The 15,089-nt window shown below is 38.6% G+C and overlaps 1 pseudogene across 1 annotated transcript; it reads right to left on the reverse strand.

The window, feature by feature from the left end:
- Positions 1 to 1,353: 1,353 nt before the first annotated feature.
- LOC107621675 (phenolic glucoside malonyltransferase 1 pseudogene) lies at positions 1,354 to 3,011 on the reverse strand (annotated as a pseudogene). Its single transcript, XR_015880994.1, has one exon. The product of XR_015880994.1 is annotated as a phenolic glucoside malonyltransferase 1 pseudogene (transcript).
- Between the last annotated feature and the right edge of the window lie 12,078 nt (positions 3,012 to 15,089).

A 15,089-nucleotide genomic window follows, 5' to 3' on the forward strand; every position in this document is an offset into this window, starting at 1 on the left:
ATAGCATCAACCAATCGGTTTACTATTTTTGCAACAATCGGACCGAGCCAAATCGAACCAAACCAAAAATAGTTTGGTTCGGTCGGTTTTTTTTGTTTTAAATCTTAATTAACAGAACATTAATCACAGTCAAATGAGGATTAAAATAATTAATAAATTGAAAATTCTGACCTCTGAAGAAGAAGTTGAGTTGCAAGAGAGGGCTCAAACTTCTGCTATTGTTCGGCGCTAACGAGGAGAGGGCTGCTCGGTGACCACCAGTTGTGATGGCTCGAAAAGATGCGGCTGTTTGGAGATGGCATGGGGTTCTTGGTGACGGTGCGGGCTTCTTAGCAACGGAAAGGAGCTTGGTGACAGTGCGGGCTTCTTGGCGATGGAGAGGGCTGCTCGGTTTACGAATGCGCCACCTCCGTGGATTGCGTGAGAATAGAGAAGGATGGAGCGGAAGGAGAAAAGCGCCGCAGATAGAGGAGGAGGGATTGAGGGAAGGTGGTGGTACAGTCTACGACTCTACAGATGGAGGGGGCCGGGGGAGGGAGGCGCTATGGAGGGAGGGAGGAAGGCGCTACAATTTGAGATTCAGAAGAAAGACGAGGGAGGGAGGCGCTGCGTGTGCGAGTGAGCATTCACTTAAGATTAGGGGGTTTTGTTGTTAGGTTAAAGGATAAAACAATAAAAGCATTTGACATTGCATGTTAATCTTCGATTCGGTTTGGTTCGGTTCGGTTTTTTTTCTATTGAACCAACCGAAAACCAAACCAAATTGATCGGTTTTATTAGAAAAAACCATTTTTTCGGTTTTTAAATTGATTATTGTAAATTTTTGTTTAATTTTACGCTAAATTTCGGTCCGGTTCGATAACTTACGCCCCTATTAAAAAGAAGGGGAGTGTTAGGTAAACAATGACCATCTTGAACAACATGAACAACCACCAATCAAATAAAAATACACTACATCCTAATTTAATGCTACTAATTAAATTTAAGATTAATTTACTCTTTTAACCCTATTAATTCACATTGTTCAAAAATGTTAGTTACTTATACTTTTTCTAAAAAGAATAGTAAACGGCAGATGGTTGTTGTCGTTTATGCCAAAAAAAACTATTGTTGTCAAGAATGTTGAATTGTTGACCAAATAAAAATCTGCGTACACTAATTTGATAATTATTTTGGCCACAATAATTCATTCAAATCAAATTAACCATATTACATGTGACTCGACATGGTACGCAAAACTCTGAAACTCAATAAAACCAATGGTGTTTAATGTTCTTTAACATGGCTTCCTGGTGGATATAATATAGTTTTTCGTTGGATATAGTATGAAGAGTGGCATAATAGGAGTTGATATTGGAAGAAAAATAACTATATTGATATAGAACATACAAAAGTACAAAACCATCCAATCTCATCATACATAGCTCTTCAGTCATCCCATCTTAAAAAAAAAAATACAAAAATATACATTGCTTACATTTCATAAGTGCTGATATGATTGCAGTACCTAGCTTATTTCTGTTTGAATAAAAGATACAAATACTATAGTTTTCTCAAACAAAAAGATAGCATTAAAAGGTTTCAATTTGTTGGTGAAAAAGAGCAGCAAAAGTCTCCATGTGATTTTGGGTGAGAGCCAAACCAATCTCAATTCCACCATCGACATTCCTACCTTCAGAAAGAGAAAACGAAGCTGTCTTATTAACAGAAGCAACATCAACTCTTATAGGCTTTCCAAATCCAAAATCAACCCCATAAACCCCAAACCATGGCGAACCCGAAGGTGAGTACAATCTACTCCCTTCTCCAACAACAGATTGAACCATTAACATGTAATTTTCTGCCCCATTTAACACCCCATTATCATTATTCTCCAAATCATACAACACCTCTGTTATCATCTTCAGAGCATTTATGAACCCATCACTCCCTTCTATCCTCTCTTTCTCTACCGATATCAACGGAATCGCCACGCAGTTTCCAAAATATGTTGGCCCCAATGGAGGTTCCAAACGGGATCTACAATCCACGTTGAATAAAAATGCAACTTTCTTGGACTCTTGTTGCTCTGCTTTCACCAGGCAATGCAACAAATAAGCACTAGTGACCGCAAAAGTTGAAACCTTGGTTTCCAAGTTACTGCTTTTTGCATGTTTCTTGAGCTTTTGAATTTGTGAAGTCTTCAATTCAAACACCCCTTTAACTACATCGGTTCTTGCTTCCGTGGCTGCTTCCAAGATCTTAAGACTCCTATTGTTTTCTCCACCGAAGTTCAACCATGTCTTCGCGAACAACTCGGCGATTCGCTTTGGGTCCTTTACGGCCGATCTGTCAAAGAACGGTGTTAGATTCTCGGGAAGTGACATCGATGGCGTATGTGAGATCTGGGAGCACGTATAGGCCCATGCTTTCATGAACATGGTTGAGCAGTTTCCATCGAAAGCGGCATGGTGAGTAGTTATTCCGATGCAAAAGCCGGAGTTCGGGAACAAGGTTACTTGCAATGCAAGCAAAGAAGCTCTGTGATCTGAGATACTCAAGCGAGGTACTAATTGTTGGAACTTGGAAACTTGGCAAAGATTGGAACAAAGGTGGTTGAAATCTTCGTTGGATTCGGATACGATGAGAGGAACGGAATCTTGACCGGGGACGTAGGTGATGGCAGGAATCAGAGAATGTTGCGGCCAAGTGATGTTACCGGCGAGGGGGAAGAAGTGTTGAAGAGTGAGTTGAAGGGAGTGTTTGAGATTGGGAAGAAGAGAGTCAAAGAATGAAGATGTTGGGTTTGGGAATTCGTAGAAGTAAAGACGCTCTGTGGAGGGAAGCCTTAGCCATAGCAGGTCGAAGAAGGTTAAGGGAAGGGTGGTGGTTGTGGTGGTGGTGGTTCCTTGTGGCGGCGCAACTTTGTAAACTTCATGGACTTTGAAGAATGCTGGAGTAGATTCCGCCATCACGTGCGCGAGAGCGTGTTAGAAGAAAGAATGGGGAATTAATTGTTAATTGGTTTTTGAAGGTTGGCTTGGTATCCTCCTTCCTTGCTATTTATAAACAAAAATCTATAAGTAGGGCCGGGCAACTTTTGTGTTTTCTGGCAACGTTTAACCATCAAATCAAAAGTGAGTGATCTCTCATCATTCGACATAATCTCACACCATTAAAAATATTATTGATGGCTAATTAATAGTTACAAAATACTAAAATTGATGACCCCTAACATTCTTTAACAAAAATATTAAAAAAAATAATTTTAAAAAATTATCTCTCTAATACTGGTGCCTATTTAAAAAAAAAAGAATTTATATTGGAGTACATTTTTTCTCTATAAATAAGAGAAGCAAAGAATAAAGAAAAAATTTTAATTCAATATTATAAATCTCACTAAAATTTTGCAAAATTCCAGTCATATTAACGTTATAAACAATTATAAAATACAAATGCATGTGAATATTAGATGTCAAATTTTTTATTTATCTTTTTTTATTTATCTTTTTATTTATCTTTTTTGAAGCAGATGAAGTCATTATCATCATGAAGCATCAAGGGCCAGAAATCCATCTTGGAGAGCAAGCCAAGGATGGAGAGCTCGAATTGATGAAGGGTGATGATCAAGAAAGGACCTGAGGTAATTGCATGTTGGGTTTTACATTGTTATCTCTCTCCTCTCTATGTGGCCGAACCGGTTCTGTCTGTTGAAGGAGGAAGAAGTTGGTTCGGTTTTGGCTTCAATAAGTGGAGGCTCCCCTCTTCTATAATAAGAGTGGACAGCCACTGTTTGAAGCAAGGAGAAAGTTTAAAAGTGCAAGGCATAGAATTTTCAGAGCTACCTGAGCTAACAGTTTTCTCTTCTCCTTCAATGTATTCTGTTTTATATTTTTCTGTTTAATTTTGTCATGTCTTGAGTCTCATGGAAAAAGGCAAACAAGTGAGGTTTGTATGAAAAAGCCATAGAGCAGAAAAAGGCAGAGAGTGCAAAATTAAAAGAAAAAGCCATAGATGTCTTAGAGTTCCTTTGTTCATCTATGTTGTGTTTCATGATTCTGTGGGAATCCCCTTGTAAGTTGGGTTAGCACTTTACAGTTTGTAATCAGGTTGATTATAGTGAAATTTCATCATTGTTGTGATGGAGACTGGATGTAGGCTGCACTGCACTTAGCAGCTGAACCAGGATATATCGGGGTGTGATCTTTCTTCTCTCCTACTCCATTTCTGTTTTCTACTGCACAGGAGCAAAAACTAAAATGTCTCGTGCCAAGTGACGAGACAATACAAAAAGTCTCGTGGCAAGTGACGAGACAAAACAAAAAGTCTCGTGTCCAGAGACGAGCCAAATCAGAAAGGTCTCCTCTGAGTTCAGCAAGTATTAAGCAACAAAAAGGGGACTAAGATTCAACCCCCCTTCTCTTAGCCACTGAAACCATCAATTGGTATCAGAGCTTGGTCTCAAAGAGATCAAGCTTTGCAGCTTGGAGCAAAGATCCTTATGGCGGAAAACAGTGGCGCAAATGTGGTGTCCTATAATCTGACTGAAGGTCAATCAAGCAATAGACCCCCTCTTTTCAATGGGAAAATTATACCTATTGGAAGGAGAGGATGAAGATATTTGTGCAAGCAGTGGATTACAGATTGTGGAAAATCATCCTGGAAGGACCTCAATATCCAACTGTTACAAGTGCCGAAGGAGTTTTTTCTCTCAAACCAGAAGCAAGATGGACCGAGAAAGATAGGAAGAAGGTGGAGTTAAATGCCAAGGCAGTAAACCTGCTTAATTGTGCTATCAGCTTCGAGGAATACCGACGGGTATCAAGATGCACAACGGCAAAGGAAATCTGGGACAAATTGCAAATCACCCATGAAGGAACCACCATTGTAAAGAAGACTCGAACAGACATGTTGAATAGAGAGTATGAAATGTTTGCAATGAAGGAAGGAGAGTCCATTGATGAACTATTTGAACGGTTCAATGCTATCATTGTTGGCTTAGATGCTCTGGGAATTACACATTCTGATTCTGTGCTAGTGAGAAGAGTGTTGAGATGTCTCACAAAAGAGTGGGAAACTAAAGCTTTAATTATTTCTGAGAGCAGTAGCTTAGACTCCATAACACTTGATGATTTGAGAGGAAATCTTCTTGCTTTTGAAAATACCTATTTGAAAAAAGATACAAAAAAGAAAGGAATTGCATTTTTTTCTGTGACTAACCCTCTGGATGATGAATCCAGTGATAACTCTTCTGAAAATGAGTTTGTGTTATTTGCAAAAAAATTCAGGAAAATGGCTAAGCTCAAAGGCAAAGGCAGCAGCACAAGGAGAATGAAGAAAGATCTTAGCAAAGTAACTTGCTACAATTGTAAAGAATTGGGGCATTTCAAATCTGATTGTCTCAAACTGAAGAAGGAGGAAAAGCCGAAAAGAGGAAAGAAGAAAGGACTGATGGCCACATGGAAAGACTTGGAGAATGACTCTGATGGTGATGATGAAGAAACCGAGACCAAGTCACAAACATGTCTCATGGCAGACCACATAGATCAGGTAGTCTTTCATAACCCTAACACTGAAGATCTTCATCTTATGATAGACCACCTTTCTGAAAAAATAAGATATTTTCTGCTGGAAAATCAAGAACTTGAACAGCAAATTACCATTCTTAAGGCCGAAAACAGTTTTCTAAAAGAAAAAGTGAGAGAGGCCGAAACTGCTTGTGATCTTGTTGAAGAAAATAAGCAGTTAAGAGCCCAAGTTAGGAGCTGTGAAAGTAACCATTGTGTTCTTGCATATGTGGATTGTTTTAAGCAAAATGAAGAGTTGCTTAAAGAGGTTAAAAGACTTAAGGAAGACTTAGCCAAGTTCACCCAAAGTTCCGAAAGTCTGAATCACATCTTGGCTAGTCAAAAACCTCTTTATGACAAGGCTGGGTTGGGGTTCTATAAATCTGAAAAATCACATTTTGAAAATATTGCTTCATCTTCAAATGATACAAGATTTCAAGATCCCACCTAATTTAACAAAATAGCAACTCCAAGGTTTTGTAGACTATGCAATCGGAATGGACATTTTCCCATTCAATGCTTTTTCGGTGAAAGAATGGTTGGTGACAAGGTTTATAAAATTGTTTTTGATTACAATGGCTTAGGACATAGAAGATGGTTTAACGTTAAAGGATCCAAAAAGATTTGGATACCTAAGGTTACTTGAGCTTGTTTTGTAGGTGTGCCTAGCATCCAAAAGGAAGGAAAATATGTGGTATATGGACAGCGGATGCTCTAGACATATGACCGGAAAGGCAACCTTCTTCATAAAGCTTGATGACTATGATGGAGGACTTGTCACTTTCGGTGATGATGCAAAAGGAAAAATTGTGGCTGTTGGGAAAGTTGGTAAAAACTTTTCTTCTTGTATAAATGATGTTCTCCTTGTACATGGCTTGAAACATAATTTGCTTAGTGTTAGTCAACTTTGTGATTTGGGTTTTGAAGTTATCTTTAAGAAATTTGTTTGTTTAGTTGTGTGTGAGAAAACTGGGGATGTTCTTCTTGAAGCTAAAAGATGTAATAATGTGTATGGATTAACTCTTGAGGATTTAAAGGAAAAAAATGTAACATGCTTTACATCTTTTGAATCTGAAAAATGGCTTTGGCATAGAAAGTTGGGACATGCTAGCATGTATCAAATTTCTAAGCTAGTCAAAAGAAATTTGGTTAGAGGAATCCCAAACATCAAGTTTGATAAGGATCTTACTTGTGACGCTTGTCAATTAGGCAAACAAGTAAAATCCTCTTTTAAATCAAAAGATGGAATCTCAACCAAAAGGCCATTGGAAATGTTACATATTGATCTTTTTGGTCCTACTAGAACTTAAAATTTAGGAGGTAAAAATTATGGTCTTGTGGTGGTAGATGATTACTCTAGATTTGGTTGGGTACTTTTTCTTGCTTATAAGAACGATGCCTTTCATGCTTTTTCCACCCTTTGTAAGAAAATTCAAAATGAAAAGGATTTGAAAATTGCCCATTTGAGAATTGATCATGGAAGAGAATTTGAAAATCAAGATTTTGAAAAATTCTGTGATGACTTAGGGATTTCTCATAATTTTTCATGTCCTAGAATACCCCAACAAAATGAGGTGGTTGAAAGAAGGAATAGAAGCCTTCAAGAAATGACTAGGGCTATGTTATGTGAGAGTGAAATTCCTAAATTCTTATGGGCTGAGGCTGTGAACACAGCATGCTATATTTTGAATAGAACAATCATTAGAAAAGGGTTAAAGAAAACACCATATGAGCTATGGAAAGGAACCCCTCCAAATCTCAAGTACTTTCATATTTTTGGATGCAAATGTTTTGTGCTTAATAATAAAGAAAATCTTGGAAAGTTTGATCCAAAATCTTATGAAGGAATGTTTGTTGGATATTCCACCACAAGCAAGGCCTATAGAGTTTATCTCAAGGAGCATAGGACAATAGAGGAATCCATACATGTTACTTTTTGTGATTCTAACTTAATTCCCAGTACTGTGATAGATAATGATTCAGATGATGAAGGAGCTGGAACAAGCAAAGAAAATCCCAAATCTGTCCAGAATGAAGAATCTGTCAGTCCAGTTTTGTCTCGTCAGATTGGAGGAGACACTTCCATTTTATCTCCTGAGCAGACACGAGCAACTGAAACAGTGAGACCACCAGAAGTTCATCAAAGCTCTACACCTGTCCGAAAGCCTAGAGAGTGGAAGTCAATGAGGGGTTATCCTCATGACTTCATCATTGGTGATCCCTCTCATGGTGTAACAACAAGATCCTCCACCAAAAGGCAAACCGAACCTAGCAACTTTGCTTTCTTGTCACAAATGGAGCCCAACAATGTCAAACAAGCTCTTGAAGATCCATCATGGGTCAAGGCCATGCAAGAGGAGCTAGCTCAATTTGACAAGAATGAGGTTTGGACATTAGTACCTTATTTGGATGGTATGAAGGTAACGGGTACTAAGTGGGTATTTAAAAATAAACTTGGTGAGGATGGACAAGTTGTTCGTAACAAGGCTAGATTAGTGGCCCAAGGTTACGATCAAGAAGAGGGTATAGATTTTGATGAGTCTTTTGCTTTGGTAGCTAGAATGGAAGCAATTCGGTAGCTTCTTGCCTATGCCGCCCATAAAGGTTTCAAAATGTTTCAAATGGATGTTAAATGTGCTTTCCTTAATGGATTTATTGATAGAGAAGTGTATGTGGCACAACCCCCCGGTTTTGAACATAAAGAGTTTCCAAATCATGTCTTCAAATTAACTAAGGCTCTTTACGGTCTTAGACAAGCTCCAAGAGCTTGGTATGAAAGGCTTAGTGCCTTCTTGTTGGAAAATAAATTTCAAAGGGGTACCACCGACACTACTCTATTCATTAAAGCATCTAATGATGACATACTTCTTGTTCAAGTTTATGTTGATGACATTATATTTGGTTCGGCCAACATTTCCTTGTGTGAAGAGTTTGGAAAACTCATGACTAGTGAGTTTGAAATGAGTTTAATGGGAGAGCTTACTTTCTTTCTTGGCCTCCAAATTAAACAAACTCCTAGTGGTACTTTTATCTACCAAGAAAAATATGCAAAAGAACTTATTAAAAGGTTTGGCCTAGAAAATTCCAAAGCAATGGGTACACCAATGCATCCCAACACAAAACTTGAAAAGGATGATGATGGTCAAGATGTAGATGAAACAAGGTATAGGAGAATGATAGGTTCACTCATGTACCTTACCTCCTCTAGACCAGATATTGTTCAAAGCGTGGGTGTATGCTCAAGATTTCAATCTCACCCAAAAGAATCCCATCTTACGGCTGTTAAACGCATCATTAGATACATTAAGAGAACTTATGATTATGGCTTATGGTATCCTAAATCTGATGAATTTTGTGCAGTAGGGTTTTGTGATGCAGATTATGCGGGAGATGGAGTGGATAGAAGAAGCACGTCCGGAATGTGTTGCTTCCTTGGAAGCTCACTCAATATGTGGTCAAGCAAGAAACAAGCCACAGTGGCTTTATCCACCGCTGAAGCAGAATACATTTCCGCATCTGCATGTTGCACTCAATTAATTTGGTTAAAAACACAATTAGAAGATTACAAATTAAAAATCAATAGTATACCCTCATTTTGTGATAATATGAGTGCTATAAACATTTCAAAAAAATTCTGTTTTGCACTCAAGAACAAAGCACATTGAAATTAAATATCATTTCATTAGAGAACATGTGCAAAAGGGAACTATTGATATTCAATTTGTAAAATCTGAAGACCAAATTGCTGATATTTTTACAAAACCCCTCTGTGAAGACAGATTCTGTACCTTGAAAAAAAGTTTGGGAATGTTTGATTTAAGCTTCATTGAAAATTTGTGAATATTTGACTTTGCTCAGTTTTTGCTCGTAGGTTTGGACGAGAAACAATAAATGGCATAATGGAAGAGCTGTGGTCAAGGGAGAGGCAATGCAAAATTCAAATTTTATGGGCCCCACAAAAATTCCTTGACCCCACCATGACAGTCTTGTTAGTTTCATTTCTTTTGAAAAATTAAATCAACAAAATCCCTTGGTTGTCTCATCAAATCTTGTTGGAAGAAGCATGTTGTCAAATCAAATCTTTTCCTCCAACTAATCCCTTGATTTAGGAAAATTTCTTTTCAGTTTTTTGAAACCCCCTTGGATAATAACCGCTCTCTTAATGGGTAATAACTTCTCTCATTCTCTTTCCAATTAAGCATTTAATGCTTCTCTAACCTCCCATCACTCACCTCACTATTCGCCCACCTTTTCCTCTCCAACTTCCATCTCCATTGATCTTCTTCATTATGAAAAAGAAAACAGCCCCAAAGAAGAGTGAGAGAATTCGCCAATCTCAAAAACCTTCTACACCCCAATCACATACCCACATTCACATCCGTTCCACCTCCTCCTCTTCTCTTTCACCCCCTCCAAGCGAACCGAGACTATGAGGCGCAAAGTTATCGCTCAAAAATCTTCTGGAAGAAGGAAGAGCGAGAAGGCGAAGGAGCCCAGCATTGAAGAAGAAGTAGAGGAGTCTCATACCTCACCTTCTCCATCATCGCCGAAAAGAACCACCCCACATGCATCTGGAAAGAGTTCCAAGAAGACGAAGGGTTTCGAGTTCCATGAGACCAGAGAACCTACGAACCTTGGGTCAATGGAGTTCAAGAACAAGTTCCACAAACCACATTCACATTTCGATCCTTCCAGGTTCTCTACGTGTGCTGCTTTTGAATTCCACAATGAAGTCCTGGAGAAACGGCATTTGTGTCTCTCTTACCTAGTGAATTTAAAATCTCTGGCCTCCAAAGGAATTGATTTACAACCCATGTTTGAAGGTTTAAAATGGTCACCTCTGCTTCATATTCATAAAATGGTGTACCCAGGACTGGTCAGACAGTTCTATGCAAATCTAAGGTTTATTGATGGTAACCTTCATTCTTATGTGAAACGGGTTCAGATCATCCTGGATTCTGAAACCATCTCTTCTGTCCTTGGATACATTGATGAAGGGCCAAAGGTTTATATGAGTGATAAATGGGACTCACATGTAGGAGTTACATACAAGCAGGTGATTCATCAAATCTGTGAAAATTTGTCTGGCCTAGATGGAACTGTTCCGACTCATAAGGCTTTGGGTCCAACTAACTCTCTGCTGCACCGCATCATAACTCATATTCTCACTCCTCAAAGTGGTTCTCACAACAGGATAACCGTATCTGATTGTCTCATAATATTTGCTTTAGTTACTTCAACTTCTATTTCATTTAGCTATATTATGATTCGTCACATGTGGGAGTCTGTGAAAAGTACAAAAAAGGCCAATCTACCTTATGGAATGTTTCTTACATGCATTTTTTAGTACTTTAAGGTAGATTTAACCAATGAGGATGTAGAGAACCGGGTTTCCATGATCAGAGCAGGCAGAGCTGCAAAAAGGGGAAAGAAATCAATAGCATCTGATGATGACCTTGAAGGCCGCCCAGAATCCTCAAAGACGACTGGTTCCCTCAGAGAAATTCTCACAGAATTCACCAATATGTCCGATCTCATGGTTCAATTTCACAAGTCTGCTCGCAAACTTGCTTATGAGAATGAATTGGCATGGAAGAAATGCCAAAAGAGGGTCAGTCTAATGTTGGAAAGTCTTGAAAAAGAAGCTGGCAGTGATGGCGTCGAGGAGGAACCTGACTTTAATCTTTTTGATGATTAACTCTCTGGTTACTATTTGATATTGGCACAATTTGGCTCAATTAGTTCCTTTGTTTTTTGTTAGGGTTGCAATTGACAATAGCTACCTAGGTGATACTTTGATGACACCGTTTGGTTATGTTTTGGACTGTTATATGGCATATTCTGTTTTCTATAACAATGTTTTGTGCAGGTGCCCCCATGATGACAAAAGGGGGAGGAAATTTAGGTTCCAAAATTGAAATTGGAACGAAACAGGGGCTGGAAAAACAGGGGAACAGGGGATGAAATTTTCAAACCAAAATTTAGGTTTCATAACTGTTTTGAAAATTTCATCCCCTGTTCCCCTGTTTTTCCAGCCCCTGTTTCGTTCCAATTTCAATTTTTGAACCTAAATTTCCTCCCCCTTTTGTCATCATGGGGGCACCTGCACAAAATATTGTTATAGAAAATAGAATATGCCATATAACAGTCCAAAACATAATCAAACGGTGTCATCAAAGTATCACCTAGGTAGCTATTGTCAATTGCAACCCTAACAAAAAACAAAGGAACTAATTGAGCCAAATTGTGCCAATATCAAATAGTAACCAGAGAGTTAATCATCAAAAAGATTAAAGTCAGGTTCCTCCTCGACGCCATCACTGCCAACTTCTTTTTCAAGACTTTCCAACATTAGACTGACCCTCTCTTGGCATTTCTTCCATGCCAATTCATTCTCATAAGCAAGTTTGCGAGCAGACTTGTGAAATTGAACCATGAGATCGGACATATTGGTGTATTCTGTGAGAATTTCTCTGAGGGAACCAGTCGTCTTTGAGGATTCTGGGCGGCCTTCAAGGTCATCATCAGATGCTATTGATTTCTTTCCCCTTTTTGCAGCTCTGCCTGCTCTGATCATGGAAACCCGGTTCTCTACATCCTCATTGGTTAAATCTACCTTAAAGTACTCAAAAATGCATGTAAGAAATATTCCATAAGGTAGATTGGCCTTTTTTGTACTTTTCACAGACTCCCACATGTGACGAATCATAATATAGCTAAATGAAATAGAAGTTGAAGTAACTAAAGCAAATATTATGAGACAATCAGATACGGTTACCCTGTTGTGAGAACCACTTTGAGGAGTGAGAATATGAGTTATGATGCGGTGCAGCAGAGAGTTAGTTGGACCCAAAGCCTTATGAGTCGGAACAGTTCCATCTAGGCCAGACAAATTTTCACAGATTTGATGAATCACCTGCTTGTATGTAACTCCTACATGTGAGTCCCATTTATCACTCATATAAACCTTTGGCCCTTCATCAATGTATCCAAGGGCAGAAGAGATGGTTTCAGAATCCAGGATGATCTGAACCCGTTTCACATAAGAATGAAGGCTACCATCAATAAACCTTAGATTTGCATAGAACTGTCTGACCAGCCCTGGGTACACCATTTTATGAATATGAAGCAGAAGTGACCATTTTAGACCTTCAAACATGGGTTGTAAATCAATTCCTTTGGAGGCCAGAGATTTTAAATTCACTAGGTAAGAGAGATACAAATGTCGTTTCTCCAGGACTTCATTGTGGAATTTAAAAGCAGCACACGTAGAGAACCTGGAAGGATCGAAATGTGAATGTGGTTTGTGGAACTTGTTCTTGAACTCCATTGACCCAAGGTTCATGGATTCTCTGGTCTCATGGAACTCGAAACCCTTCGTCTGCTTGGAACTCTTTTCGGATGCATGTGGGGTGGTTCTTTTCGGTGATGATGGAGAAGGTGAGGTATGAGACTCCTCTACTTCTTCTTCAATGCTGGGATCCTTCGCCTTCTCACTCTTCCTTCTTCCAGAAGATTTTTGAGTGATAACTTTGCGCCTCAAAGTCTCGGTTCGCTTGGAGGGGGGTGAAAGAGAAGAGGAGTAGGTGGAACGGATGTGAATGTGGGTATGTGATTGGGGTGTAGAAGGTTTTTGAGATTGGCGAATTCTCTCACTCTTCTTTGGGGCTGTTTTCTTTTTCATAATGAAGAAGATCAATGGAGATGGAAGTTGGAGAGGAAAAGGTGGCCGAATAGTGAGGTGAGTGATGGGAGGTTAGAGAAGCATTAAATGCTTAATTGGAAAGAGAATGAGAGAAGTTATTACCCATTAAGAGAGCGGTTATTATCCAAGGGGGTTTCAAAAAACTGAAAAGAAGTTTTCCTAAATCAAGGGATTAGTTGGAGGAAAAGATTTGATTTGACAACATGCTTCTTCCAACAAGATTTGATGAGACAACCAAGGGATTTTGTTGATTTAATTTTTCAAAAGAAATGAAACTAACAAGACTGTCATGGTGGGGTCAAGGAATTTTTGTGGGGCCCATAAAATTTGAATTTTGCGTTGCCTCCCCCTTGACCACAGCTCTTCCATTATGCCATTTATTGTTTCTCGTCCAAACCTACGAGCAAAAACTGAGCAGAGTCAAATATTCACAAATTTTCAATGAAGCTTAAATCAAACATTCCCAAACTTTTTTTCAAGGTACAGAATCTGTCTTCACAGAGGGGTTTTGTAAAAATATCAGCAATTTGGTCTTCAGATTTTACAAATTGAATATCAATAGTTCCCTTTTGCACATGTTCTCTAATGAAATGATATTTAATTTCAATGTGCTTTGTTCTTGAGTGCAAAACAGAATTTTTTTGAAATGTTTATAGCACTCATATTATCACAAAATAAGGGTATACTATTGATTTTTAATTTGTAATCTTCTAATTGTGTTTTTAACCAAATTAATTGAGTGCAACATGCAGATGCGAAAATGTATTCTGCTTCAGCGGTGGATAAAGCCACTGTGGCTTGTTTCTTGCTTGACCACATATTGAGTGAGCTTCCAAGGAAGCAACACATTCCGGACGTGCTTCTTCTATCCACTCCATCTCCCGCATAATCTGCATCACAAAACCCTACTGCACAAAATTCATCAGATTTAGGATACCATAAGCCATAATCATAAGTTCCCTTAATGTATCTAATGATGCGTTTAACAGCCGTAAGATGGGATTCTTTTGGGTGAGATTGAAATCTTGAGCATGCACCCACGCTTTGAACAATATCCGGTCTAGAGGAGGTAAGGTACATGAGTGAACCTATCATTCCCCTATACCTTGTTTCATCCACATCTTGACCATCATCATCCTTTTCAAGTTTTGTGTTGGGATGCATTGGTGTACCCATTGCTTTGAAATTTTCTAGGCCAAACCTTTTAATAAGTTCTTTTGCATATTTTCCTTGGTAGATAAAAGTACCACTAGTAGTTTGTTTAATTTGGAGGCCAAGAAAGAAAGTAAGCTCTCCCATTAAACTCATTTCAAACTCACTAGTCATGAGTTTTCCAAACTCTTCACACAAGGAAATGTTGGCCGAACCAAATATAATGTCATCAACATAAACTTGAACAAAAAGTATGTCATCATTAGATGCTTTAATAAATAGAGTAGTGTCGGTGGTACCCCTTTGAAATTTATTTTCCAACAAGAAGGCACTAAGCCTTTCATACCAAGCTCTTGGAGCTTGTCTAAGACCGTAAAGAGCCTTAGTTAATTTGAAGACATGATTTAGAAACTCTTTATGTTCAAAACCGGGGGGTTGTGCCACATACACTTCTCTATCAATAAATCCATTAAGGAAAGCACATTTAACATCCATTTGAAACATTTTGAAACATTTATGGGCGACATAGGCAAGAAGCAAACGAATTGCTTCCATTCTAGCTACCGGAACAAAAGACTCATCAAAATCTATACCCTCTTCTTGATCGTAACCTTGGGCCACTAATCTAGCCTTGTTACGAACAACTTGTCCATCATCACCAAGTTTATTTTTAAATACCCACTTAG

The sequence above is a fragment of the Arachis ipaensis genome, chromosome B10, assembly GCF_059453495.1.
Source record: "Arachis ipaensis isolate K30076 ecotype BB chromosome B10, ASM5945349v1, whole genome shotgun sequence".
Lineage (NCBI taxonomy): Eukaryota > Viridiplantae > Streptophyta > Magnoliopsida > Fabales > Fabaceae > Arachis > Arachis ipaensis.